At 42.3% G+C, this 9,463-nt stretch overlaps 1 long non-coding RNA gene across 1 annotated transcript; it reads right to left on the bottom strand.

Annotated features, from left to right (window-relative positions):
- Window positions 1-166: 166 nt before the first annotated feature.
- Window positions 167-1,718, bottom strand: LOC124006948. Its single transcript, XR_006833850.1, has 2 exons — window positions 1,550-1,718; window positions 167-569 (listed from the first exon to the last, which is right to left on the bottom strand). It is a non-coding gene; the product is annotated as an uncharacterized LOC124006948 (long non-coding RNA).
- Window positions 1,719-9,463: the final 7,745 nt, after the last annotated feature.

A 9,463-nucleotide genomic window follows, 5' to 3' on the forward strand; every position in this document is an offset into this window, starting at 1 on the left:
AAAAGTCACCGCTATTCATGAGTAATTACATGATTCTGACGTCCAACAACTTAGTATATTTGGAAAGAAGACATCTGTGAGATTGTGAGGAAATTATCAGAAGATAGATAGGAGTTACATAGTTCAGAATGCACAAGATCAAGTACACACAAATAAAAAACATATATTTTGAAACATCTTTTATTGACAAGTGAATTATTGATGACCAGAGCTGGAAACACATTGGATGGCTTCCACAACATGTGAACAATAATAGGTGGGGCTTCCACAACATGTGATCAATAATAGGTGGGGCTTCCACAACATGTGAACAATAATAGGTGGGGCTTCCACAACATGTGAACAATAATAGGTGGGGCTTCCACAACATGTGAACAATAATAGGTGGGGCTTCCACAACATGTGAACAATATCAGGTGGGGCTTACACAACATGTGAACAATATCAGGTGGGGCTTACACAACATGTGAACAATATCAGGTGGGGCTCCCCCTCCCCTACAGGTGGGGCACCTGTAGGGGAGGGGTGGCTCCCAAACATCATCATCCAAATCCTTTGCATCCTTCACTCTGTGCTGAACAAAAAGGGATATGTTGTTGTAAGACGCACAGAATTACAGTTGACTAAATTTACAAAACAACATTACTGTAAAGTAAAAACATCAAGCCTAAACTATCTGTACAGTGACTGACATAGAAGGCGTGATGCGCACACACACAATGCAAACAGTAACACTCTGGAGACAAAGGCAGAGGTGAGAACCACAAATAAACCATGGCCATGAGAATTTAGTGGCCTCTCCAAAGTTACAAGGATGAAACTTAGAACAGCATTCAGTGAACTAAGATGAAACATAGACAATAACTACTTTGGAAGTATATTACATCGAAACTACTTATTACATAGGCCTATGTAAAATAAATCCAAAGCACAAAAAGCAGACAACTTATAAAAAACGAAATACATGTAGTAAATTAGCTATATAAAAAGTCATGAAACTGATTTACTTTCAGATCTAAAGTGTATCCAATCCTTATAGAAAGCAATATTTGTCAGCCGACTGGAAATCCTCTTTTTAGGTTCCTGTTTGATATTCTTAGTTTTTACCTTTTTTCCCCTCCTTGAGAATCAATTTTTACTGCTAAAACGATTAAATGAAAGCGATTAAATCGGTTTACAATGTAATTTAGCATGCTTGGTGCATCTTGCTCGAGCCAGGTAGCAATAGTTTGCATTACGCATAAAAGGTTCTAGGCCTTGCTTTGTCCCACCCAGGTCTACTGCATATCCCTGGAAAGCTTATGTCATTAGCTACAAGACTGTCACGGTGCCATAGTAGCCAATTCCCTGTGTCATCGACGCCTACAGCGCGTAAGCAGGCAATGTCATATTTTTGACGCGCAAAGATGGTCACTCCGTGTACATTCGATGTTGCCATTATGTAATACATCATCAGATAACATTGGCAATAGGCTATATTGGTTCCGACAAACCTAAGGATTAATTTGATACCCCCTATAGTTCCAACACAGAACAAATCAAAGCTTACCTTGTAAGATGTTTGCCGTTTCGTGAAAACGTTGTGTAAAATAAACATGTTGACTCTCGGGTCTGGTGATCGATAACGGTAGGTCACAGGCAGACAAATAATATATCCTCATGATCTGTGGAATTTCGGGGTGTATCAACCTATTACGTGTTTATTTCATTTATGCTTCACAACGCTAACCGGAATGTAGGTAGCAGCCATCTTGAAGTTAGGTTATCGGCTCGGCCTGCGCTTATATATGTGTGTAACCATATATGGTAGTAAGTCTCACCAAAGATTTTGATGGCACCGATCAATAGCCAAGATACTCAGCTTTTCGCAGACACCCTGCTTTTGCAGATAGGGGCTACCGTTCTAATACTAGACTGAATTGAATTTTTAAAAATCTAATATGGGGACTTTACATTTAAGAGGTTTCCAAGTGCCAGGTCTCTTTCCATTTCGAGACATCAGTATCAAGCCTGTCTATCAGTGTTTTTAAATGTATTTTTATTTAACCTTTATTTAACCAGGTAGGCTATTTGAGAACAAGTTCTCATTTGCAACTGCAACCTGGCGAAGATAAAGTATAGCAATTCGACACATACAACAACACAGAGTTACACATGGAATAAACAAAACATAGTCAATAATACAGTAGAACAAAAGAAAACAAAAAGTCTATATACAGTGAGTGCAAATGAGGTAAGATAGGGGAGTTAAGGCAATAAATAGGCCATGGTGGTGAAGTAATTACAATATAGCAATTAAAACACTGGAATGGTAGATGTGCAGTCTGGACTAATCAAATAATCTGGCAAGTCGCCAAGTGCTGGTGTAAAGGACGTCACACAAAAACTCCACTTTGTCCATGACAGCCGACAGAAGCTCATCATGACACCAAAGTACCACTTCCTTGCGATTCAGCCCATACCTGGGGCAAACTCTGTACCTCTGCCTAGCTATTCGCTGGCGCAAGTGGGGACACTTCAGGCTGAGAAGTAAGTTTCACACATCCCCATACACCTTTCTATAGTGACAGTGCATGTCAGAGCAAAAACCGAGCCATTGGGTTGAAGGAATTGTCCATAGAACTCTGAGGCAGGATTTTGTCGAGACACTGATCTGGGGAAGGGTACCAAACAATTTCTGCAGCATTGAAGGTCCACAAGAACACAGTGACCTCCATCATTCTTAAATGTAAGAAGTAAGGAACCACCAAGTCTCTTCCTAGTGCTGGCCTCCCAGCCAAACTGACCAATCAGGGGGGAAAGCCTTGATCAGGGAGATGACCAAGAACTCAATGGTCACTGATAGAACTCCAGAGTTCCTCTGTGGAGATGGGAGAACCTTCCAGAAGGACCACCATCTCTGCAGCACTCCACCAATCAGACCTTTATGATATAGTGGCCAGACGGAAGACACTCCTCAGTAAAAAGGCACATGACAGCCCGCTTGGAGTTTGCCTTGAGGACTCTCAGACCATGAGAAACAATATTCTCTGGTCTGATGAAAACAAGATTGAACTCTATGGCCTGAATTCCAAGCGTTGTGTCTGGAAGAAACCTGGCACCATCCCTAGAGTGAAACATGGTGGTGGCAGCATCATGCTGTGGGGATGCTTTTCAGTGGCAGGGCCTGGGAGGTGTGCCAAGCTTGTAGCGTCATACTCAAGAAGACTCGAGGCTGTAGTAGGTGCTTCAACAAAGTACTAAGTAAAGGGTCTGAATACTTATGTAAATGTGATATTTCAGTTTGTTATTTTTTATACATTTGCCAGCATTTCTAGAGAACCTGTTTTTGCTTTGTCATTATGGGGTATTGTGTGTAGATTGATGAGGGGGGGGAAACAATTTAATAATTTTTAGAATAAGGTTGTACTGTAACAAAATGTGGAAAAAGTTAAGGGGTCTGAATAGTTTCCGAATGCACTGTAATTGTAATCCAAACCCAACCTTCATTTATTAGTTGTGACACACTGAGTTTACAAACTAGATGAGACTGATTTATGACCAAAATCATCCTATTTACACTTTGTAGTCAATTCTGACACTAGAATATACATTTTTGTAGGGGTCGATACATTTTTTTGTTAAGACAAATCAAGACTGACATTTTAAATGTTAAATTACAAACTTTACAAGCTTTTATTAACCTTGAATTAACAGCACAGGAAAATGATCTGTAAAAACAGACTGATCAAATTAAAAGAGCTCGTCAGTAGATACTCTACCTGAGCACCAAAAACACCATAATCTATCTACATTCCATCCCAGTCGTCAGAGCTTGACTAGGGAACATAAGTAAACGGTTTTTAAGCAATGGCAGCCATTGTCTGTTTCCTCCTCGTAGCATATTCAATGATACCATGTTGTGGCAGGGGGACAGATAATCGATGAGGCCAGCGGCAGCAAACAGGGCCCAGGTCTCCACGCATTAGGCTAGGGGAAACAGAAGAACATCATTAACATGCGAGATGGATACATAGGTGACATGGTGAGGTGACAGATCTTTTCACGAATATTATTTGAATTCTAAGAGATTTGAATGGTTACTGGAAGAGTAATACGGAATGTATTCCAGGTCATACCTAGGCCTCTACCTGCTTTCTTGTGCTCCATTGTTTCTATTGTTGCAAACCAGAAAACACGCTTGGCAGATTTTCAACTACCTGTCTCTACAACATACCTGGTACAACCTTTTCCCTTCATGTACCTTACATTTACTTTATGTCATGTAACATTTTGTCTTACTCCATTTCACTGGCATCGTTGTCTTTTGTTTCTTTATTTGGGGTTTTGGCAGAATCGTTTTTACGCAATAAAAGTGCTATTAATATCAACACACAAGTCAAAGATTCCCTAGTACTAGTATTCCCTTGATGCCATTTTTCCCAGTGTAAATGTAATCTAGACACAGGCCTCAATGACACCGAATCCCACACTCAATCTAGGTTAGAACATTTGTTCTCCCAATTCATTGTTTTTTCATAATTCTTGTCAGCCAGATCAGATAGCCTTATCTCTAGAGAAATGGGGAGAGGAAGGGGAGAAGGGGGAGGAGTTAATCCCTGGGTCAAGATTTATTTATTGAAGATTAATAACAGAGCAGCAATCTCATCATGCTCTCTATGATTTTATAATTTTGTTCCGTGTAGGATCAGGGGAAAAGACAGAGTTAGGAGCCATATTGACTGGCAGGCTACAGTATATTTTCAGCTACAGGGAACTAAATTAATATCTGAAAAGGTATGGAAAGAGGTTTATGTGGCCTTATGGGACACGATGTGTAACTATCATTTTTTACCCCTCTGATAATTCAACATACTGAATGTAAAGAGCTAGCATGACTTCTCATATCAATGGGACGTTATATATATATATATCTAAGAAATATGCATATTTCAACAGGCCATTATCCTAGTGGTGAAATTATTATAAGTGAAGCCCCAAGTAAAACACAACTTCTCACTTTTATACTCAACACTTATGGAGCAGTGGAACAACGTTGTTTGTGTTCACCTTGTCACGAACCATACAGTGACAAGTTGTAATGGCACTGGAGAGGAGGGCTTCCGTTTTATTGGCTCTTAACCAACCGTGCTATTTTGTTTGTTTTTTCACATTGTTTGTAATTTATTTTGTACATAATGTTGCTGCTACCATCTCTTATGACCGAAAATAGCTTTTGGACATCAGAACAGCGATTACTCACTCCGAATTGGCCGAATAATTTTTCTTTAATGAGTTGGACGGGAAGGATATACTCCAAACACGCGAACAGGCCCTAATCCCCATCATTCGCAGAAGAAAGAAACTGAGATATCGCGGAAGGAGATAGGGATGCCTTGTGAGGATCAGACGATGAGTGGCTAATCTGCCTTTCTCATCCGTACTGTTCGCCAACGTTCAATAGCTTTAAAATAAGTGGGACGAACTAAGAGCATGTATATCCTACCAATGGGACATTAAAAAATGTAATATCTTATGTTCCATCGAGTCGTGGCTGAAGGACGACATTAATAACATACAGCTGGCGGGTTATACACTCTATCGGGGTGGCGGCTTATGTATATTTGTAAACAACAGCTGGTGCACGATATCTAAGGAAATATTCAGGTTTTGCTCACCTGAGGTAGAGTATCTCTTGATAAGCTGTAGATCACAGTATCAACCTAGAGAGTTTGCATCTGTATTTTTCATAGCTGTCTATATACCTCCACACACCGATTGTGGCTCTAAGACCGCACTCAATGAGCTGTATACCGCCATAAGCAAACAGGAAATGGTTCATCCAGAGGCGACGCTCCTAGTGGCCAGGGATTTTAATGCAGGGAAACTTAAATCAGTTTTACCTCATTTCTATCAGCATGTTAAATGTGCAAGCAAAGGGGGAAACAATTCTAGACCACCTTTACTCTACACAGAGAGAAGTGTACAAAGCTCTCACTCGCCCTCCATTTGGCAAATCTGACCATAATTCTATCCTCCTGATTCCTGATTACAAGCTCAAATTAAATCAGGAAGCACCAATGACTCGGTCCATAAAAAATGTGGTCAGATGAAGCAGATGCTAAACTACAGGACTGTTTTGCTAGCACATCAGTCACTGCCTTCATCAATAAGTGCACCGTTGACGTCGTCCCCACAGTGACTGCACATACATACCCCAACCAAGCCATGGATTACAGGCAACATCCGAACTGAGCTAAAGGGTAGAGCTGCCGCATTCAAGGAGTGGGACTCCAACCCGGATGTTTATAAGAAATCCCGCTATGCCCTCCGACGAACCATCAAACAGGCAAAGCCTCAATACAGGAATAAGATCGAATGCCCCTGAACAAGGCAGTTAACCCACTGTTCCAAAGCCGTCATAACCCACTGTTCCTAAGCCGAATGCCCCTGAACAAGGCAGTTAACCCACTGTTCCTAAGCCGTCATGGTAAATAGAAATTTGTTCTTAAGAGACTTGCCTAGTTAAATTAAGTTAAAGGTTCAATTAAAAAAATATGAGTAAGACCTTTAAACGGGTCAATATTCACAAGGTTGCATGGCCAGACGGATAACCAGGACGTGTACTCTGAGCATGCGCTGACCAACTGGCAAGTGTCTTCACTGATATTTTCTACCTCTCCCTGTCTCAGTCTGTAATACCAACATGTTTCAAGAAGACCACCATAGTCCCTGTGCACAAGAACACTAATATAACCTCCCTAAACGCCTACAGACCCGTAGCACTCACATCTGTAGCCATGAAGTGCTTTGAAATGCTGATCATCAACACTATTATCCCAGAAACCCTAGACCCACTCCAATTTGCATACCCCCCCCCCCCCCAACAGATCATGCACTCACTATTGCACTCCACACTGCCCTTTCACACCTGGACAAAAGGAACACCTATGTGACAATGTTGTTCATTGACTACAGCTCAGTGTTCAACACCATAGTGCCCTTAAAGCTGATCACTAAGCTAAGGCCCCTGGGACTAAACACCTCTCTCTGCATCTGGATCCTGGACTTCCTGACGGAACTTCCCCAGGTGGCAAGGGTAGGTAACAACACATCCGCCACGCTGATCCTCAACACAGGGGCCCCGCAGGGCTGCGTGCTCAGTTCCCTCCTGTACTCCCTATTCACTCATGACTGCATGGCCAGGCACAACTCCAACACCATCATTAAGTTTGCCCACAACAGTGATGGGCCTCACAGACAATGATGAGACAGCCTATAGGGAGGAGGTCAGAGACCTGACCGTGTGGTGCAAGGGTAACAACCTCTCCCTCAACGTGATCAAGACAAAATAGATGGTTGTGGACGACAGGAAAAAGGAGGTTTGAGCACAACCCCATTCTCATCGACAGGGCTGTAGTGAAGCAGGTTGAGAGCTTCCAGTTCTTTGGCGTCCACATCACCATCAAACTAACATGGTCCAAGCACACCAAGACAGTCGTGAAGAGGGCAAAACACAAAGTCCCCCTCAGGAGACTGAAAAGATTTGGCATGGGGTCCTCAGATCCTCGAAAGGTTTTACAGCTGCACCATCGAGAGCATCCTGACGGGTTGATTCACTGCCTGGTATGGCAACTGCTCGGCCTCCAACCACAAGGCATCGGGGCCAAACTTCCTGCCATCCAGGAACTCTATACCAGGTGGTGTCAGAGGAAAGGCCTAAAAATTGTCAAAGACTCCAGCCACCCTAGTCATAGACTGTTCTCCCTACTACCGCACGGCAAGTGGTACCGGAGCACCAAGTCTAGGTTCCAGAGGTTTCTAAACAGCGTCTAGCCCCAAGCCATAAGACTGCTGAACATCTAATCAAATGGCTACCCACACTATTTTCACCAGACACATTACTCAGTACTTTGATGAAGCACCTTTGGCAGCGATTACAGCCTCGAGTCTTCTTAGGTATAACACTACAAGCTTGGCACACCGGTATTTGGGGAGTTGGGGAGCGTCGCTGCACAGCTATTTTCAGGTCTCTCCAGAGATGGTCGATCGGGTTCAAGTCCGGGCTCTGGCTGGCCACTCAAGGACATTCAGATACTTGTCCCGAAACAACTCCTGCATTGTGTTGGCTGTATGCCAAGGGTCGTTCTTCTTTTGGAAGTTGAACCTTCGCCTCAGTCTGAGGTCCGACCAGAGAATCTTGTTTCTCATGGTCTAAGAGTGTTTTGGGTGCATTTTGGCAAACTCGAGCACTAAGGAGTGGCTTCCATCTGGCCACTATTCCATAAACGCCTGATTGGTGGGGTGCTGCAGAGACGGTTGTCCTTCTGGAAGGTTCTCCCATCTCCACAGAGGAACTCCAGAGCTCTGTCGGAGTGACCATCGTGGTCTTGGTCACCTCCCTGACCAAGTTATTTTTCCCCCGATTGCGCAGTTTGACCAAGCAGACAGCTCTAGGAAGAGTCTTGGTGGTTTCAAACTTCTTCCATATAAGAACGATGGAGGCCACTGTGTTCTTGGGAACCTTCAATGCTGCAGACATTTTTTGGTACCCTTCCCCAGATCTGTGACTCGACACAATCCTGCCTCGGAGTTCTATGGACAATTCCTTGGACCTTATGGCTTGATTTTTTGCTCTGACATGCACTGTCAACTGTGGGACCTTATATAGACAGCTTCTTATTTTCCAAAGCATGTCCAATCAATTGAATTTACCACAGGTGGAGTCCAATCAAGTTGTAGAAACATCTCAAGGATGATCAATGGAAACAGGATGCACCTGATATCAATTTCAAGTTTAATTGCAAAGGGTCTGAATACTGAAAATAAGGTATTTCTGTTTTTTATTTTTAATCCATTTGTAAAAATGTCTAAAAACCTGTTTTCACTTTGTCATTGTATATATAAGGTATTGTGTGTAGATTGATGAGGAAAACAAACAAGTTAATACATTTTAGAGTAAGGCTGTAATGTAACAACATGGAAAAAGTGAAGGGTTCTGAATACTTTCCTAATGCACTGTATATGTTCTTCTTACAGGTGTCACACAATTTAAATTCCCCCACTTCTACTATATTTGGAACTACTAGAAAATGGTACTCGCACCTTAAACACAGAACTCTAAATAGTCTCATGTTAATCTACTTTCCCAGCACCAGTGCATGGAGAAGAAAATATTAAATGTTCTCGCTCTAACAAAATGGTGTCTGAGAATATTGCATATGCAGAGTTGCTGTGTCCATCTCATCTGCCTAATGGATCAAGTGCATGCACGCCGGACCAGGGAGCGAGGGATTGAGATAGAGGTGTAGTAGAGCAAATATATATATATATATAAATTCTCTCTCAAGGTAAGGGTTCATGGTTCAAGGTTCAGTCCCAATCCACATTTTTTTTATATCTCTAATCAGTGAGTGGATTGAATAGATTGGTAATACCTGACCTCTGTGTTCATCGAAACCTCATCCCACTATGTTAGGGCAGA

Source organism: Oncorhynchus gorbuscha, linkage group LG20 (assembly GCF_021184085.1).
Source record: "Oncorhynchus gorbuscha isolate QuinsamMale2020 ecotype Even-year linkage group LG20, OgorEven_v1.0, whole genome shotgun sequence".
NCBI lineage: Eukaryota > Metazoa > Chordata > Actinopteri > Salmoniformes > Salmonidae > Oncorhynchus > Oncorhynchus gorbuscha.